Below are 20,124 nucleotides of genomic sequence, written 5' to 3'. Positions count from 1 at the left end.
CACAGGGACTGAGCTGGGGACCTGGCGTGGCAGGAAAGGACTTGGGCCCTGGAGTGTAGCCTGAGTACCTGGGTCCCCACAGCAAGAGAAAGGGGCTTCGCTCGTGTTCCCTGCTGGACCCCTGGGTGGGCATGGCCGCTGCTTTCTCTAGGTAGACACAGAGTGGAAAAACGAGGGCGGAGACGAGGGGCACTCAGCAGAAGGCTCGGGGGTCTCCAGGGAATGAGACCACAGCCACACTCTTCCCCACCGTGGACGTGTGTCTCCCTGCTGCCGACTCGGGTCCCCTGCTTGGCTGTCAGTCGCTGACCTGCATGAAAAGAAGGATGGACCCCAGCCCCTGTCCACAGAGGGAGGGCGAGGGCCCTTCCCACGCTCATGGCCAGCTGTCCCCAGGAGCCCCAAGCAGCTCCCAGACCTGTGACACCCTCACTGCAGAGAGATCAAGTCACCAGTTTGGAGGCTGCGTGGTCTGCAGTCCCCATGACGGACAGAATCACTTGATCAGGTGCTGACTTGACCCTGGGTCTCTCTCAGACCTGGGCAGCGGGACAATGTCTGCCAGGGCAGCACTGTGGCCTCTCAGGAGCTGCTCCATTCACAACGGGCTTCCCTCTGCCTAGCACAGGTGCCTGTTCTAAGGGGTCTTCTTCCGGGAAGCCCACGGAGGGAGCCTGGCGCAGCCGATGTGATGCCCCCTCCATTCCAGATTAAAGAGAATAAACCCTTCTGGTGTGGTACCACCTAGCTGGGGACCCAGTTGTCCCTCGGTATCCGAAAGGATGAGTTTCATTCAGGATGGCCACAGGTATAGCACCAGAACTTGCAGATGCCCTGGTTCCAGCTATAGAAGGGCTCGGTATTCACAGAGCCTATCCACATCCTCACACCACTCAGATCCTCTCTGCATGACTTCTAGTACCTAATACAAGGTGAATGGTGTGTCAACAGTTGCTTTACTCTATTGTTTAGTGAACAGTGACAAGAAGTCGTACATATTCAGTGCGTACAACCTGGGGGTGAAATATGTTCTTCCCACGGTCAGTTGAAGCTGAGGTTTGTGGAGGTGGACGGCCAACTTTATAACTCACTCCGGCAACCCCAGGAGATAAGCACATGGTGTTTGTTGGGGTCCACTTCAGCAGGTGAATTCATCTAAATATCCCAGCTGTCCTGTGTGTGTGACAGATTATTACCTCTACTTTGCAGATGAGGAAACCGAGGGGCATAAAAATCAAGCCCACTTGTCCAAGGTCTTCAGGACCTGGACCCAGCCCACCCCAGCCAAGCAGGCCAAGCCCAGTGCCAGGAGTCAGTGCTGAGCAGCCTGACAGTGCGGGGTGGGGGTGGGGGGTCCCCGCAGTAGCAGGTTTGTGAGCGAGGAGGCTCGGGCCTGGAGAGCACCTTTGAGTGTGTGCACTGTCCTAAACTACAGTCCCCAAGAGCTAAGGATGCCTAACTTGCACAGGGAACTATTTCTCTGAACAAATCCAGCCCCGCAAAAAAAAGGCCAGTTGTAGAAGGTGGAGCTCTCAGCCCCTGTTCCGCCCTCCTCCTCACCCACCCTGGAGCCAGTGCCCAGCGAGGCGCCCCCTGGAAGCCTGCAGGGGCCGGAGTGCTGTGCTCCAAGGGTCCTTCCTGTGCCAGCCGCCTGCCCCTCTGCTTTCCTTGCAGTACTTTTCAGGGGTGTCAGGGTGCATGTTCCAACACCGGTGGCAGGTCCTCCTCACCTCCCTGAAGTCCCCCTCACCTGTGTATGCCCATCCTTGCCCGCCTGGACCTGGGTGGGATCAGCAGCAAGCAGCCCTTTGAGGTTTTTTCAGCACAGCCTCCCCTCCACGAAGGAGATGCCAGAGGACACCAGGGCACGACAGGTGGCCATGGCTCGGATTAGCGTGGAGCCAGAGGGCTGAGCAGCTACAGGGCAGAGCCGCTTCCCACCCTCCCAGGGTCAGGCTATAGCCCAGGCCGGGGACCAAATAACTGAGGGAGCTGAGTGCCTGGGCATAGGGAGGACCTCAGGATGGATGCCCAGCATGGGCTCGCTCTCTTCCTGCCTCGCCACACCCAGGCAGAGTCAGCACAGCTCACTTCCCGCCAGCTCTTCTGGGCAGAGCTAACACAGAGCGGCGGTTGGCATCCCAATGCAGGGAGTGCAGGTGGCTGAGGAGCTGGGGGTGTGGGAAGCTGGAATGCAGGTTCGGAGGCCCCTCTGGAGGCCTTCACAGGAAAGGACAGGAGAGAGATCATTTGGGGTAGCAACAGGAAAGGGCCCGTTTTCACGGGGCAAGGGGTATGGCAATACACTGGGGCAGACAGAACCGGGAGAGAGGGCAGGGACCCCCAGTCTGGGAGCCCGAGTCTGGGCAGAGCTGCAGGGCAGGGATGAGCCTGCCTCTGCCTCCCCCAGCTCCTGACAGTCATTTCCCATCAAGCCTGAGCTGTCACCACAGGTGTGGCAAGGCTGCCAGGCAGGCACACAGCAGCCCGGGGATCCTCCCCATGGCGCCAGCAGGGCCCAGGGCCAAGGCACTCAGGGAGCAGTGGTTCCCAGTGGCCCCGGGACTCAGCTCCTGGGCAGGTCTGTGCGGCTTGGTGTGAGCAGCTCCACCACACTCACACCTGGGAGGCGCACAGCACATCAAACCCCAGCTCCAAAGACTTGTGAGATGACGGACAGAAGCAGGGGTTAAGGCCGGGAGTCTCCTCAAGGATTCAGGGATGAGGGGAAGCTATGCTTAGAATAAAATCAGAACAAAATACAGCCAACCCTAGCAGTAATATTCACACACACCAGCCAAGGTTGTAAGCAACCCAATGGCCATCAACAGATGGATAAACAAGAGGTGGTCTGGCTACACAACGGAATATTACACAGCCATAAAAATGAATAAGGTTCTGATCCACACCACATGGATAAGCTCTGAAATCAGGTTACATAAAAGAAGACACTCACAAAAGGTCATAAACTGCATGACTCAATTTACAGTTCCTTGACTCAGGATGTCCTCATAAACCCACTGTAGACTGATGATAACTGTAAATGGAACCATCCTAACTGTAGAAGCTCCAAGTCACAAAGTCAAAAGCTATGTCAAGCATACTAGACGTCAGGTACCTAGTTTCACTGAATCCTAATACTTTAAAAATGGTTTATTACAGTATTAACAATTATACCCCAGTAGTAATTTAAAGAAATGGCAAACCTGGTGATGCAGCAAAGTCAACTTCAGGAGACCCAGCACCAGTAAGGCTGCGGTGGGGCTGGGATACTGCAGAGGCAGAGAACAGCCTGGAAAGACACCTTCATTTCAGAAACCGTCTGTACTGACAGCACACTGCTGTCACTGGGGTGAGTCACAGAAACCACAGAAACCACAGAAACCACAAAGAGATCTAAACGGACCGTGCTCAGCAGGAGTGGGCTGGGGCCCGGTGCAGCGGTGGGCAGGGAGGCACCTGGGTCAGACATGACACTCCTCCAGCCATGGCCACCACAGCCTCCGAAGGTTCTGAGTCTTTACACCAAGTCCTTATAGCCCACATGGGGGTAACTGCAGACGGCCCGCGGACTACTGACTAAAACAGGAACTAAAACAAACGCCCCCTCCTCTGTGCTGCAGGTGTTTTGTCCCAGCGACAAGGGAAGTGACTGAGGCATTTCCCTGGGTCAGCCTGGCCCAGTCCCTGGGTGCCTCTGGTGTGGCCCTAAAGGAAGGACAGAGAGCAGGACAGACACAGCACAGGGTCAGCCACGAAGTGACCACAGGGGAAGTGGCCACTGGATGGGAAGCTCAGTGCATCAGCCTGAAGCCTCTTTATGTAGGCGGGGATGGGGGAAGTGTTCTACAGGAACATGGCGCCCAAGCTGGGTGACCGACCACTTCACAGGGAGCTGTTGCAGATGCACCTCCCTCGCTCCCTCCTGACCTGCAGATGGGGCTCCGGTTACATCAAATCCCTTTGAAACCAAGAGATCAAAGCCGGTGGGAAGAGGGTTTCAACATTCCTTCCAGAAGCTCCTAAGGCCCCCTGGATTCTGCTACCTCAGCTTTGTGGTTCTAGAACCCTCCCTGGCCTTCTGTCCTGAGCCTAAAGCAAACCCTGGGGCCGTAGCATGATGGTGCCAAGACCAGCCTGCTCCCCTGGGCCCAGCCCTGTGGGCTCTGACCTTGACTTAGTTGCTGGGAGGCTTCTTGAAGGCACAAGTTTCTTCATCTGTAAAATGAAGCTGCTAATGAGTGCCCGCCCGCCCACCCACTGGCCTTGGGAAGATCAAGGGAGATAAATCTCCTTGCCAGCTGTGCCAGTACAGACTGAAATAAAATGAACCTGGGGGAGAGTTCTTCAAACACGGGCACCACCGCCGCTCTCAGGCCCTGCCCATGCCAACCTGGCCACGGCCCCAGGACCCACAGCTCACGGCTCCCCTCCTGTGGAAGCTGCACCAGCATCAGACACCAAGACCCTTGCACACTCCTGAGGACCCTGTCAGTCGCCTTCTACTGACTGGGACCTGGCCCTGGGTTTGTTCTAAACCACCCAGAAAGCACCCTCAGCTCCCAGGAGATGCAAGTGAGTCCAAGTTCAACAACAGTCCACAGACTGTTTGGAAGCCAGGTGTTCCCCATTCTGAGAGGGTGCACACAACAGCTGCGCTTGACAAAGCAAAGAAATGAAAGCTGGGAAGGAAAGAAGGACTTCCTGCTGGCTTCTACCTGTGTCTTGCCTACAGCTGAGCACTGCGGGCCAGGGGACGCTCAGTCCCTCGCTAGGCCAGCTCTCCACATCTCCACATGCACAGTCTTGTCTTGGGCCCTCTTCCATGGCGGTGGTAGTGATGTTCCTGAGGGTGTAAATCCCTCTGGAATAGGACAAAGGCTCTGCAGAGTCTGTGGGCAATGGCGACACCTGCAGAAGTTTGCACAGACTCTCAAGGCCTTACCATCCCCTGCAAGGACAGAACCAGGGTCATGTGCGCAGGGTCCTCACACCTGCTTTCTACTGACAAAAGTCCCCGTGTTCCTCGGGCCGATGCTGGACCAGTGTGCGATGGTGGAGCATCAAGAGATCCTCCAGGCGGTGCTTTTCATGATTTGTTTCATCCCACGCCAGGCACAGGTGAGGCTCACACACAGTGGGACCAAGTGGTAGAGGACTTCGGGCAGCCATGGAGGTGAAAGAAAAAAAACAAAACAAAACAAAACAGGCTGTGTTTACTAAGAGCAAAGTCCAGGGCTGCCTGAGGATTTGGGCAGGGAGTGGGAAGAGGGCAGAATGAGGCCTGTGAGCAGCCTCCCCCAGAGGCAAGGCAGGAAGAACCAGCCCAGCCTTGCAGGCAGCAGAGGGCAGTGGTAGCGGGGACACAGTGAGACCAGACCCGAGGCCTGTGCCATGCAACACTGCTGAGCCTTTCGGAGGCCAGCTGCTCAACTCAGAAGGAGCCCCAGGGTACTGACCCCGGCCACAGGATCCTGTTCATCTCTCCTCTGACCTCAGTGGCCCTGCAGACCAAGAGGGCAGCCTGAGGTCGGGAGGGTAGCGGGAAAATAGCGCACAATGAAAGGTAATGGACCCCTTTGGTTGCATCAGAAACACCCACAGAGAAGTCCCACGAGGGGTGCTGAGGCCTCTGGTCAATACTGGAGCACAGTGAGGCCAGGGGGTAAAAGACAAGGGTCTGGCAGATTCTGAAGGAAAGGAGGAAGGAGGGAAGGGGCGAAGGGCGAGTGGAGGGAGCTTACGAATGAGTCCCACTGAGGATGGGCGCGGGCCACCTCCCCGAGTCCCTGGGGGCCCACGCCAGCCGGGGATGGCCCTGTGGTCCTGCTTCTGCCTTGGATCAGCCACGGCAGCCTGGGAAGCAGGTCCTACAAGGACAGCCGTGCACTGGCTCAAGAGCCAGCGGGGCAGTGAGCGGGCAGAGGCTCAAGGGAGGGAGAATGTGCTGCTCTGGAAGGGCAGCTTCAGTTCTGGGAGCGGGCTTCCCAGGGAGCCCTGAGCTTGGGCTCTGGTCTCCCTCTGGAGGCAGCCCGCATGCACATCTGACTCCTACCAGTCTCCCAGATCCCTCAGAGACACTCATTCCCATCACTTCGGGGGGAAAATTCCAGGTCCCAGTGGGATTAATTCATGCAAAAATGTATTATGGCCAGAATCTAAATGTTTCTATACATCGAGAAGATCAAAGTCACGCGCTCTTTGTATAGCTACTTCTTTGACCCAGGAATGAAGCACAGTCGGTCCAAGTGAGATTCTGTGTCAGTGGATTCAACTCACCTCAGACCAAAAATATTTAGAGAAATAATACGGCATCTATGAGCAGACGTTTTCGTCAGGTTCCCTGACCTGCACAGCACAACTATTTACACAGAATCTACACTGTTAGTATTTTAATTGACAGATGCTTTAAAACACATGGGAGGATGTGAGCAGCTTATATATAAAAACCTTGGGTTCTGGTGTGGCAGGGGTCCTGGCTCCAGCCTCAGGGACAACTTGTGGCTGGCCTGTGAAGGGCAGTCTGCTCAGTGAACTCTGAGTTAGGGTCTAACAAAGGGGGAGGGTCCGGCTCACAGATAGAGATTAGACTGCAAAGGTCTTCAAAGTCTCAGTCCTGCTCTTCAAAAGACTCACAGGCTCTTGAAATAAATGACAGTGGGATCTTTCTTCAACTCACACCTTTTATCCCCCAACCCCCAAGAATGTTAAAAACGCCTCATCTGTCCTCAGCCCTGCCTGCCAGGACCAGGAGGAGAGGCAAGGCTGCTGCTTCTGAGATGAAAGGGAGCCTTCCTACAGGAAGGCAGAGTGGCTCCAGTTTCTCTCTGTCCTGATTCCTGGGTTTCATTCGCCTCACCCAGCTCCAGCCCTGGTGGTGACCGAGGCCGCGTGGGTTCCCTGAACACTTTTGTGCAGAGGCTGAGACGCCGCAGGGCCCTCTGCTCTCCTTGGCCCTGGCCATCTGCTGGCAACTGCGAGATCAGGCCTGACCCAGGGCACACGCTGGGCCCCCAGGCATGGTCAGCACTTACAGGTCACTGGCTGGAGACTGTCCATGCCGGCCTGGGGGCTGCGCTGCCAAAGTCACCAGCCTTAGCTGCTATGTTGTCTGTAAGTGGATCTCCTTACAGATTGAGACCCTGGGACCTGAAGCCAATTTGGAACTCCACAGGGAACAGCTGCATAACCCTAGATATGACACTGGACCAACCACACACTTAGAAATGGTTAACTGGTGAATTTCACCAAAAACCAAGCAGGCAGGCACCCAATTAGAAAAGTATAGAGTTCTGTCTCATTGTGGTCCCTGAATTCAGTGTTTTACTTCCCGTCGCTATGGCAAAATACCTGGGAAATTCAACTTCTAAAGAAAGCTCTTGGTTTTGGAGGTTCACAGTCCATGGTCCTCCGGCTGTGTGGCTCTGGGACTATGGCAGCAGTGTGTCTTGGAGGGAGCACAACAGAAGCTGCTTACCAAAAGGTGGTGAGGAAGCAGAGAGGAGAGGCTGGCGTCCCAGGGTCCCCTCCAAGGACACACCCAGTGCCCTCACTTCCTTGTACTGGGTGTGTCTCCTAACAGTCCACCAAATCCCAACAGCACCATAGGCAGGGACAGCCTTCGTCGAAGGAGGTGGGGAGGGGTACAAGACCCCAAGTACAACAGAGCAGGATTGTCAGTGACTTCAGCAAGGCGCAGGCGGGCGTTGCCCGATCACCCAGGAGAAAGAGAGGAGCCCAGCGACCACAGCTTACGCACCCTCCTTTCACACTGCCCAATCCACTCCTTCATTCTGTCCTGGACTTTCAAGTGCATTCACCATTCAAAAAAAAAACTGCGTCAGTTTATTTTTAAGCCTGCAGGGCTCACATCTGAGACTCTGTCCTGAAGGATCTAGGGCACAGCACATGCCCCTGGCTCGTCACCCTCCCAGGAAGGGTGGCTTAGGGGCGCACAGTCTCGGTGGGACTCCTGGCCGTAGCTCCTTAACAGCCTTCTGAGCTTGGAGTGGAGAGAGGGGCTCTCTGGAGCTGTTCGCTTCCCTGTCAAATGGGCAAGATGTACAGGTGTTGAGCGGATGCCACCACAGTGGGCAGGAGCCAGCTTTCCCAGACCCTGGGGAGCAGCAGGACAACTGGGGATCCAGCCTTCTGCAGCCTCAGTCTCCTGTCTGCTCCCTGGCCGACCCCCGCAGGGCTGGCTCCCTCACCAGGCCCCAGGAAGCCCAGAACCCCACCACATTACCAGAGAAAGTTAAACACACGAATGCCACCCAGGGAACTGCAGGCCAGGGAGGGCTTCTTCTACTATCCTGCTGTTCCCCAGCCCAGATCCCAGCAAGAGATCATTCCAGGGAAGCAGGGGCGTTGGGCTGCATTTGGCACTGGAACCTGCCGAGTTTCTAGGGAGTTTCTAGGGGGAACCAAGTTTCAGCTCTTGCCAGTTGGTTTCAGGAATCCCCACTTTCTGGCCAAGGATGCCAGGCCAGAAGAATGCTAGGAATGTGGCAGGCTTCACCCAACCCAAACAGACAGCCATGAAGTCCAGGACTGCACTTATAAGGCAAGAGTCTTCTGCTTCAGGGGCCCAGGTCTTTCAAACCCCAGGGTTCTCAAGGGCTGAGGTCTGACCTTGATAGCAGCAGTCCCTGCACTCCTCACCTTGTCAGACACCAGCTTTGCTGACACAGTGCCCTGGGGAACACAGTCCAGCTATAAAAGACCAGGAGAGAGTAAATCCTAAGCAGCCTCCCTCCTTGGATCAGGGCACTCGAGATTTAAAGCAAACCCTGAAACAATTCATGTGGCTCTCCACGTTATCTGGAAGGGCTTTTAAAACTTCAAACCTGCTTCAAAACTACTTTTCAACTCCTCCAACCTCATATCCAGCCCTTTCCACCCGGAGAGAAGGCTCCTTGGAGGCTTTTAAACAAAGGAGGTGGCACAGCACATGTGGATAACCCTACCTGCTGCTTCTACAAAGCAGCCTTCCCTTCCCGGCCACCAAGAGTAAGGTAAAGAACAGCCCGGAAATAACCAAGATCCCCACACCAGCGCACTCTGTAGCCCAGCCTTCCCCAGGAACACCAGCTAACACTTCCTCCTGGTGCTCTCCACCATTGTGCTTCAAGGACGACTGTTCTCCCTCCCCCACCCCAGCCCTGCGCAAGGGGACAGGGGTGACCTGTAACTGTAGGGCCACAGGGAGCCTTCTGGTCACTGGATGCCCTGTTGGGAAACTCCCACAATGTCTTTCCTCATGGAGACAATAGCTCCTTTGTATACATACACACAAGGACAGCCAACCTGGGCCCTGTGCTGGCTGACAGGCTGCCGGTCCGGTTTCTCAGTAGAGCGAGAACTGGAATTCATGGAAAGTAAGCCAATGGGGTGGGCCATTCAGGACACAAGCAGGTGCCTGCTTCCCAACGGCCTCTTGGATGAGGATCGACCTCCCTGTGCTGGGGACACTGGTGGCTGAAGAATTGGAGGGAGCTGCCTGTGGAAGGTCCCCAGAGCCACTTCTCCCCTTTGACAGGGGTGGGACCTGTCACCTGCTCAGGTCTGGGCACTGCAGCCATGCCAACATCATGAAGGCACCACCAATGCGTTACTATCCGGGGGAGGACACCGGCTTCCCCAGGTCAGAGCAGGAGTCCCAGGGCCTGGCCTTGGGTCTGGGGAAGAGGGAGACACTAAAGACAGAAGATGATGTGAGCCAGATCCAGGCAGGGACTCTGCTCCAGGTGCACCTGCACGTGACGTGGCAGGACCCCCAGAGCCACACTGCTGAGTGCAGTGTCAGCACAACCCCCGTGAGGCCCTCTCAGGCCCACCCTCACCCCACATCCAGCTCAGGGACAACTTTGAGGGGCCGTCCCAGGCCAGAGCTGCTGCGGAGTTGGCAAAGGGCTTCATGGGGACCCCATGGCTGCCAGTCTCTGCTGACTCCCCACCGAGCCCCTGAAATCTTTACAGGTCTCTCACAGTCAGCTCTGTGACAGCAGCGAATTATTCTGCCTACTGCCCCATCTCCCTTTGCCTGGCAATGTTGTGCCAAACTCAGGCATGGGGCAGTGGTGGGGTCTCCTCCTCAGACCCTGGGGGCAGATCGTGTTCCCCAAGTCCACACAGCTCCAGAGCTGACATCGCCAGAGCAGACTTGACCACCAACAGCCAAGCATGGCGGGGTGGAAGGAGGCAGCGCAAGTTTCCAGGAGTCACCAGCCTTCAGACAGGAGCAAAGAGCCACTCTGGGCACCTGGAGCCTCCCAGGCTGGGGAAGAGGAAGGCTTCCTTCTGGACACCTTCCCGTCCCCAAGATCATTCTGTCTGCAAGGCCGGTATCATCAGGCATCTAACAAGTGACTTAAAGGGCATCCCAGGCCCGCCAGTAGGCGAGAGCTGCCCGAGGTGCCTGGCAGCTGCTTAGTCTTCTTAGGGCTGCAATGCATGCCTAACAGCAAAAGAAATCCCACCAGGACCCCGAACATGGCCCTGTAGGAAAAGGTTCACAGAAGACAGAGATGGGCCTCCTAAACACAGGAATGTGTGACACCACAGGCACAGGAAAAGCATGGCTCCAGCAAATGTAAGCCAGAGAAGAGCCACAGCCACATGAAAAATGCATTCCCAAGCATGACGGAAGATTTCCATTCCAGAGAAACCACAGGGATCCGGGGGAGTCAGGGGTGCTTGTGATGGACAGCAGGAGCCTGGTTTGATGGGGATGTTCACCACTCGCAGCTTGGTGCTGGATGATCTCCAAACACTCTTCCAGACAGAACAGTCTAGAAACTCATCAGGTTAAAAGGTGCCGAAATAGGCCTAGAGAAAGGGAGAACACTAGGGGAGCTCTGAGGAAATGTTCTCTCTCCCACGGGAGCAGAACATCTTCTGAGAGAGACCTGAAGAAGTCACCTATGGCTGGTACCAGCCAGAGCACCTCCCAGATGAGCCCAGGGAGCCTCTCCCAGTGGTGCTGAGGGTTCTTCAAGACACTCAGCTCCCTTGCAGGGCGCTCCAGAGCCGGCCATGGCCCTGTGCCTATGCCCAGAGAGAGCCTGCCCACCGCCAGCCCCGCCCCACTGTCTGTGAAGTACCTGCAGCCCCAGCTTTCCATGGAGCGAAGGCCATCTTTAATGGGGGGGACAGGGTAAGGGCCCGGGAAGAGCAACCCCAAGGAGCTGTAACCCAAAGTGGTCAGCTGTCTCGGGTCCTATCTTGGGCTCTGTGACTGTCCAACTCCTAGGCACAGAGTGAGCACTGGCTGGAATACTCCCATTGCCACCACTCTCCAGTCCAAAGAGTTGCCAGGCTCCCATCTAGACAAAGTGAGATGTTCACATTCTTTCTACAGCACTGCGGCTTAAAGTGCTGACTCTCTCAGCATTTCTGCACAAGGGCCATTCAAACCACCAGGTTATTTAGGGGAAGACCTTTACTTATGGCCCCAGGGACTTGAGTTTATTTGGCCCCTAGGTCTCAGCCAAGTTCCCTCCAGGCTGGAGAGGAGTGTGGGAGAGCTGGCGAGGACCGCCATGCTGCATGGACTGTGTGACAGTCCCCACTCCATCTCTCTTGAAGTCCGAGGTCCTTGGATAGGGTCCAGCTCTCCTAAGAAGAGAAGGCATGAGGAGCCACCACACTCCAGTGACCCCATCAGTCTCCATGGCCCCAAAAGTCAACCATAGGATTTAATGCAGAAGGAGCAAGTTTGCACAAGGTCTAAGGTGCCTAACTCTGCTTGGTTAGGATGCATCAGTGTTGTCATTAGTCAGACTTTGGGGAGTCTCAACAAACCACTCTGCCAAGACTACAGGAATCCAAAACACCAGTGTCTTCTGCAACAGCCCCACAGAAGAGGCATTTACATCCCTTGTGTGCCCTTCTAAGTAGCTGCCTCAACAACAGTCTCAGCAGATGCAAAACTGCAGAGCTAGTCCTACCTGGAAAGCTGGATGGATAGTGACAGGAGGCCAAGGTCCTCACCCCCACATTCAGATAGAAACTATGCTCATGAAGAGATGGAAACTCTCAAATCCTAATTCCACAACAGCCACCATCAAGACCCTCAGCCAGGACCTCTATTTCCAAAGTATGGGCTGAACTGTGTCTGCCCAAGAGTCTTATGTTAGTGTCTTAAGCCCCAGCACCTCAGAATGAATGGGACCTTCTTTAGGGACAGAATCTTGAAGGAATGATCAGACTGAAGTGAGAACAGGATGCTAGCCTAGTATGACTCAGTGACTTGGTTACAAAAGGAAACTGGAGACAGACCTGCACACAAGCAGGGGTCCATATGAACACAATGACAGTGGTGGGCGATGGCTGGAGAGCCAGGGACTGCCAGCATGCAGCAGGAGCTGCAGATTCTTCCTCTTAGACCTCAGGAGAGACCAACATGCTTGTACCTTAATCTTCGAGTTCCTACTTTCAGATTACTAAGAAAGGAAATTCCTGTTGGCCAAGCCACCCAGAGTTTTGTGGTTCTCCATTCAGACATTCCTACGATGCAAATACATCATAACGTATCTGCAAAATAGGAAAGAAGTTCTCACCAGCCTGCCAATTTCCAAGACCATTGAGAGAAAGCGCTCTGCAAAAGCCTCTTCAGTTAGGACCGTGGTGGTTTCCTAATTTCAGCCAACAACCTCTGAATGCAGCCTAAGGTTTTATCCACAGAGACCCTAGAGGCAGAGATGAAGCAACTGTACAGTTGCTTCCTGGGCACTGGGAAAGCTCCTTAACCTACTTTTTGGATTACAGTCACTGCAGCAGATATTGATGGATCCATCAAAGAGGTCACTTCTGCATCTGTCTACATACACACTGGAGCTTCTCTGTGGTAAGAAATGAGTTCCCTTCTTCCATCCACAAGTGCTAGAGGAGCAGAATTAAATGAAGACTTGTCCTATAGCAGAGGCAGGCTGTATCATGGGCCAAATCCAGCCTGACCACCTGTCTTTGTCTGGCCCGGGAACAAAGAATATTTGTACATTTTTAAGTCATAAGAGAGTGAGGACAGGAATCAAAAGATTACTTCATGATGTGAGCCCTATACGAAGTTTAGACTGCAATGTCTAAAGTTTACTGCACAAGCCACACCGATTCGTCTGTATCTTCTTTAAGCCACATCTGTGCTACAGCAGGAACAGCTTCAGGGAGCTTGTGGCCCACAAAGTTGGGAATATTTGCTCCCTGGGCTTTTGCAGACAGGTCTGCAGGTGCCATTCTGTGCCAGTTCCACTTATGCAGTGTTTATGGCACTAGGTGCTGTAGGTTCAAGCCAGAGGGCAGCAGCACTCACTCATCAGCACAGTGGGGCTGGCCAAGTATGGTGGCCAAGGGAGTCAGAACAGAAATAGCAGGAGCAATGTAAACAATGGAGGACGAGGCCAGAGGGGGAGGCAGGAATAGGCCCGACATCAGCATCCAAGTGTTTATCTAGAGCTGGTTCTGACTCCCAAAGAGAACAGCATTCTTGGTTTCTGGGCAGCACAGCAGCTCCTGCATCTCCTCCAAATGCAGGTCAACTTGACTGGGGTCAGTGTGTCAGGCAGATGATACCCAAGACTGGATCAGGGTTCTGCAGCCTGGCCATGGACTTAATCCCAGGGTTTTCACTGTTTGTGGGAGAAGACGCTTTCATAAAACTGGGAAAATAACCAGTAGACCAGGTACAGCCTTTATATTTAATGCTATCAACATTGATACTAGAACTGACACTAAAAAGTATTTAGGCAAGGGAGAGATGATGTAGCCAAGAGAAAGTAAATGAAATCTCACCTGATGTACAGTTAAATTCTCTTACATGGAATACAGATCTGAATTGCTTACCTTATACTCACATAAAATTTCAAATCTTACTGAGAATGAAGAAAGGAATATGATGATATAACCTTCCTCTTTTCTGTGTTAAATCTATACCAAATATTAAGCATAGGGGCCAGGGATGTAGCTCAGTGGTGCCACCACCTGCCTCACAAGCACAAAGTTCGATCCTTGGTACCCAAAACAAAAAAAACCCACCAAATATTAAGCACAGTTAGGGGAAAAGTATCAAGAGACAGCAGCCAAGTTCACTTCTTCATCTGCCTGGCCAACCCCTGGTTCTGCACGTTGGGAGCCCCTACCTGGAACCTGGACAAGATCTAGCAATGGGTTTTTGAGACCTTGCAGCCACATTATCTGAATGCTTTTCCTTCCTGGCATCTGTCTTACTGTGACTGTGCCCTCATAGTACCAGGCCTGCTGACCATGGCTGTGGCTGCTTCCTCCCTTTACTTGGGCTTCTGCTCCCACAGGGCTGAGCTGGCGGCCCCAGTCACAAACTAATGGTCATGAGTGGAGGAAGTGGCTTCCATGACAACTCAAGTGGAAAATTTCAGAAAAACTCCATAAAGGTGAATCACTTAAAACCATGCTCAAACTGCACGAGAAGCACCTGAAGAAAATACAATAAAATTCCACTGGATTTGGGCTTTGTCACTTTGTCATTCCATGCTCTGCTTTCAACTGGAAACCAAAAGCTGTATCCTGCTTGTGGCCAAATCCACTTCGGGCAAGACTTGCACCCAGCAGTTAGATGATGGCAGATCAGGTGCATTTGCTTTTTTCACTTTGAAAAAAGCTATTCTCCCAGACTTTGACTAATGCTTTCAGCTTACTGACCAATCACCTGGGCCTTCACAATGGGATCTGGTTCAGAGTTCTGGGCTCCAGTGGTGGGTTGGAGGTTTTGACCTAATGTTTGGACAATCGGCACCTGAAAGCTGGCGAAGAAGTGCTTCCTGTGGGGCTGTGTGCTTCAGGCCTGACGCTGAACCTCCTCCTGGAAATCGGGGCGCACCACAAGGAGGAGCTACCTCATGCCGGGAGGCAGCCTGATAAATGGGGGTCTCAAGATCATCAGGAGCTCACATTTCAGACTCACCTGGTGAACTGCCTAAATTACCTACAGTCTCTGGGCCTTGGTTTATGCAACTGTAAAAGAGGTTTCTCTATGAATTCATATCCAGTGAGTTTTCCTTCCTTTCCCTTCTCTACTCACCCATGGACCATATAGAGGGCAAAGAATCTGTCTCTTTCTTCTTTGAAACATAAAATACCAGATACCTAGTGACAAATATAGAGCAGAATCCTAAAGAAACTCTTGTGAAATCAAGGTGTGGGACTTAATTTCTTGTACCAAGTAAGGCATGGACCAAGTCACCTAGACAACTGCTATGGCACAGAGTGCTGGTCACTCCCTTGAATCCTGAAAACATGGGGGCGCTGGGGAACCCTGGGCGTAACACATGATTGTACGCTTTGATAATGTGCTTTTCCATGTGGCCCCTCTGTTGCTTTCCTCAACACACCTGTGTGGTGGGTGAGACAGGTGCCACCGGGGTCCCTCCGCAGATGAGGAACCAGCACTCCAATGGTTTAGTCCAGACCACGAGGCAGCATCCCCCAAAGATAGCAGCTGAGACCTTGAAAAACACAGCACTGTTTGACAGAGAAAACAACCCGAAGACAAAGTGGGCTGCAGGGAGGCTGGGTGTTTGCAGGGGAGGGTGTGGGGCCCAGGGTTTCCTTCTTTCTTCCCCTGTTCCCGAGGGATTACAAAACTGCCAAGTCCAGAAGTGGGAAAAAGGCCAAACATCCTGCCTGAAGCAGATAAAGGAGTTTATGGCTTCCAGTCTTGAGAGTTTCTACCTCCAACAAATGTCGAGAATGCTAAAAGCAACTCAGAAAAGTCCACTGTGCTATAGATCCATATTTTGTGTCAACATGGACTCAAATCCCAGCTCTGCCTAGGCTGGGCTTGGGGCAGTCACTGGACCTCCCAGGTGACTGATAAGATAGTGACACCACCATGGTCCCTCAGCTCACCCATGCCCATCAAGCACTGCCTCCTATGTCCAAAGCCACACACGGCCCACCCCGAGAGCTTTCACAACCAGGACCACCAGGACGGAGCGCTGGGACAGTCCAGCCTTCTGACCTCTTGGGCCCTCCCTCCTGCCGGTCAAATCTTCACCTTAGCAATAGTGAGAGGGGCAAGAGAAGAGAAAGTCGGCTGTGGACACCCAAGGCAGCTTTTCAGCGAGATCCAACTTCCTTCCCTGCCTGACTCACTGGGACTAACAGTGCCCTTCTCTCTTCAGCCCTGTATAGGGGCAGGGGGCCTCGTCTTACAGCTGGACTGTGAGGACACTCTTGGCTTAGAAGGCCTAGCCAGGTGCACACCTGGAATCCCAGCACTCTGCGAGGCTGAGGCAGGAACCTCGTTTGAGCCCAGCTTGGGCAACTTGAGAGGCTCTGTCTCAGCATAAAACGCAAAAGGGCTGGGGTGTAGCTCAGTGGAAAGGACCCAGGATCGAGCCCCAGCGACACAGGCTCATTCACCTGAGGACACATCACAGACCACCCCCTTCAGATCACAAGTCCTCAGATCAGAAGTGGAAACTGAGTCAGAAGGGAATCACTGGCCAAAAACATTGGCTAAATCTCAAAACCTGAATAAAATTACTGTGTATTTGATTTTTAAAATATTCCCAGCCCACGAACACAGCTGGTCAAAGGGCACAGTACTTTTCCCCGGTGAGGGCACCTCCTCCTGGATTCCCTCAGGATGAAACAGCACAGAGCAGGTCCTGGTCTCTGGGGCACCGGCCCAGGGCTATGGGGATACGGAGCCTGGGGTTATTCTCCCCGTCCCTCACAGCGGTGCAGCCCTGAGCCTCCGTGATCGGCCCATCCACCCTCGAGTGCTCTGAATCTGTCTCTCCTGACCTTAATTAAATGAGGCATGGAGGTCAGCACAGGTACACACCCGCTGCTCTCTTGTGGCTCTCAGTGCTAGCCAATGGCTGCAGTGTCACGCGTGCCCCCAGCCCCTGTCCTCGGCCCCTCTTAGGAAGGCAATGAGGCTGGTGACTTGGAAAATGCAGGAGAGAATGCAATCCATGGAGACGTCCGCAGACACAAAGCTGCTCACAGGCACATGGAACAAGGCGGAAAACAGCCGCTCCTGCAGGCGTCTCAAAGGGGCCACCCGAGCAGGGAGGGTGCGAGGTACAAGGTGGGCCATGCCTGTGTGTCTCTCCTCCTGCATCTAACCTGCACCACGTTCCAGATGCCCCCCACACTGCGGTCTGCACCCCAAAGGCAGACCCTGTCCAGCGCCTGTCACGGAGCTGAAGGACATCACTCTCTCAAACCCCAGGGGACCACAGGAAGTGGGACTCTCACCCGCTGACTTGCTTTTGCTCCCAGCCCAGCCCTCCAGGGGCTGACACCTCACCGGTGCTGCAGGGAACCCCTGTGGAGGGGGGCAGCCCTGTGGTCAATGCTGCAGCTCTCAGTGGCCGATTGCTCACTCCCGCAAGCCAACTGCTTTCTCTTTCCTCACTTTGCCCTACAGGTTCCTCTCCTCCCACTTGCTGCCAGCAGCCAATTCCCCCAAAACATTAGCACCTTCGTCTTCGGACCAGGATCTGCTTTCTGGGGTCACAAACCAGAACTGATGTTACATGTAAAGTGGGGCGTTTGGCCGAGACACCGACACATGGCTGAGTGGCTGGAACAAGCACAGCATTCTGTATTTCTCCAAGCCAGCGGGCTGCTCTGAGTGCCAGAAAACCCCAATTCAGAAGGTCAGACAAGTGTTTTGTTCCATTAGCAGGATATATTCATACTCAGGCTAAGTCTGAAAAAAAACCACAAAGGGTGTTTATACCCCAACAGGCATCTTTACATAAAAAATGCATAACCCAACGTGGATCACTTCTGGGCAGAGTGTACAGCTGACCACTTTTTCTGCCTCATTCCTGCGCCTAGCTTTACCTGTCACTCCTGACACTCCTGATCTATCCTCTGTTAATTCCTTATCTCTTCCACCAGAATAAATGCCCACAAAGGCACAATCTTTGTACTGTTCACCTGAGCACATGGCAGCCGCTGAAGCCTGGCAGGCACTGTGAATCTGTGTTAACAGATCACTTCTAGAGTATCCGTGACAACATACACAAGTGGATGCAAACGAGAGGGTGCAAACTCGGGTCCTCAAAGCCCAGCAGGCCAGGCAGGAGCAGCCCTTGAAGCGGGGTGGGGAGCTGCAGACTCCTCCTGAGGAACCAGCACCACTTCAGTGAGCTGTGTGGTTCTTGGTTCAGGAACCCACCTGTCTTAGCTGATCCACCTGTGCTCCAGCTCCAGCCCTTAGGCCTGCACCTGACACACAGACATCCTGCTTTGAGAGCACCTGCTACCGGAACAGAGAAGAAAGCTCCCCTGGGGCCAGGGACCTCCAGCCAGTTGAGTTTTGGGTCAGCTGGGCTCGGCTAAGGGCTAAGTCTCCAACACAGACTCCCCATTCCCCAGGTGTCGCGCGCCATTATTTCCGGGTTCTTCATGCCCTGCATGAATCCCGGATGCGAGTCGGCCGGTGATGGCGGTTCACGCATGTGCAGAAGGGGCGCTTGGCTCGTCAGAATGACGCAGGCCGGCATTGGCCAATAGAAATGGGCCACGTCACCCGAGAGGCTATAAAAGGCAGGCTCGCATCCGGCTCGGGGTCTTTCCGCCATCTTGAAGAATGTAGAAGAACCTCCAATAAAGCGTGCATCAGAAGAATCCTGAGTGTTGCGTGCTCCTTGCTGGCGAGGTGCGCGTGACACCCAGGGTCCCCACACTTGGGGTGTTGTTCCCTGGTGCATGAACAAAGCATCCTGCTTCTGCTGCCACCCAGACCTCTTGAAGCCAGGTCTCCCTGTCCATGTGGAAGGTCTCCCCGCTCAGCACACACTTCCGGCCTCTTAGCACCCACTGAGGACTACCTTCCCCTGGCCTCTGGGGTGGTTGACAGGCTCCTCCTGAGCTCTAGTTATTTTAAGGAAGGGGGAGATGTCACGCGCCGTTATTTCCGGGTTCTTCATGCTGTGCATGAATTCCGGAGGTGAGTCCGCCGGTGACGGTGGTTCACGCATGCGCAGAAGAGGCGCTTGGTTCGTCAGAATGACGCAGGCCGGCATTGACCAATAGAAATGGGCCACGTCACCCGAGAGGCTATAAAAGGCAGGCTCGCATCCGGCTCGGGGTCTTTCCGCCATCTTGAAGAATGTAGAAGAACCTCCAATAAAGCGTGCATCAGAAGAATCCTGAGTGTTGCGTGCTCCTTGCTGGCGAGGTGCGCGTGACACCCAGGGTCCCCACACTTGGGGTGTTGTTCCCTGGTGCATGAACAAAGCATCCTGCTTCTGCTGCCACCCAGACCTCTTGAAGCCAGGTCTCCCTGTCCATGTGGAAGGTCTCCCCGCTCAGCACACACTTCCGGCCTCTTAGCACCCACTGAGGACTACCTTCCCCTGGCCTCCCTTAAAGTCCATGCTGCTCTATCCTAAGTGGGAGCCGCCAGTTCAGCATCAGCACGAGTCAGCACCCCAACATGAAAGTGGACAGGCCCAGAGGACCCATAGTGGTCCCCACGGATGACACCAACAGCCACAAGTAGGCCACGCACCTCCATGGCTGGGTGAGACTCACCATGGTGACCTAGAACTGTAAAGTACGGTCCAGAAGGCTACGGTCTCCAGATAAAACCAGAGACTCGTTTAAATTTGAATTCAGGGGACACGACATGTAATTTTTTAGTGTATGTCCCAAATATACTTGACTATTACACTTTTACTGGCCAATCCTGGTACCCAAGAAGTCCAGCCTTACAGGAAGTGACAAGAAGTACTTCCTCTTCCCCCAGGAGTAGGGTGGAGGGAAGACCAGCAGCTGAACTTGGAAGACCCACTCCGTGATACTAACCACTAAAGAGCTGCTTTCTAAAATAATTAAACAAACAAACACATAAATATGGAAAGTTTCTGCTAATGATGAGATCAGAAGACTGTTTCAATGTTTTTCCAGTCCAGAGTCTTTCTACAGGACTCAGAAAGCGGTGACGCCCACAACAGAGGTCGCCATGGTCACCGCTCACCTCCATCCTGAAAATCATGACTTCACCCCGCATTCCTCCAGCGACCCACTGCAGATTGTTACCAAAGGAGCCCTGTGCAAACAAACACCAGCCGGCTGCGGCTGAATGGCAGGAAATGTAGCAGCTCTTTCTAATTTTAACTTCCT

General features: G+C 53.9%; 1 long non-coding RNA gene across 1 annotated transcript; it reads right to left on the bottom strand.

Annotated features, from left to right (window-relative positions):
• Window positions 1–7,835: 7,835 nt before the first annotated feature.
• Window positions 7,836–18,511, bottom strand: LOC109118121. The gene is made up of 3 exons (XR_002025411.2): window positions 18,173–18,511; window positions 8,662–8,712; window positions 7,836–8,043 (listed from the first exon to the last, which is right to left on the bottom strand). It is a non-coding gene; the product is annotated as an uncharacterized LOC109118121 (long non-coding RNA).
• Between the last annotated feature and the right edge of the window lie 1,613 nt (window positions 18,512–20,124).

Source organism: Fukomys damarensis, unplaced genomic scaffold (assembly GCF_012274545.1).
Source record: "Fukomys damarensis isolate Sample0158 unplaced genomic scaffold, DMR_v1.0_HiC HiC_scaffold_16, whole genome shotgun sequence".
Classification (NCBI taxonomy): Eukaryota; Metazoa; Chordata; class Mammalia; order Rodentia; family Bathyergidae; genus Fukomys; species Fukomys damarensis.
Note: the sequence above shows the minus strand (reverse complement) of the source record. Positions and strands in the feature narration are given on the sequence as shown.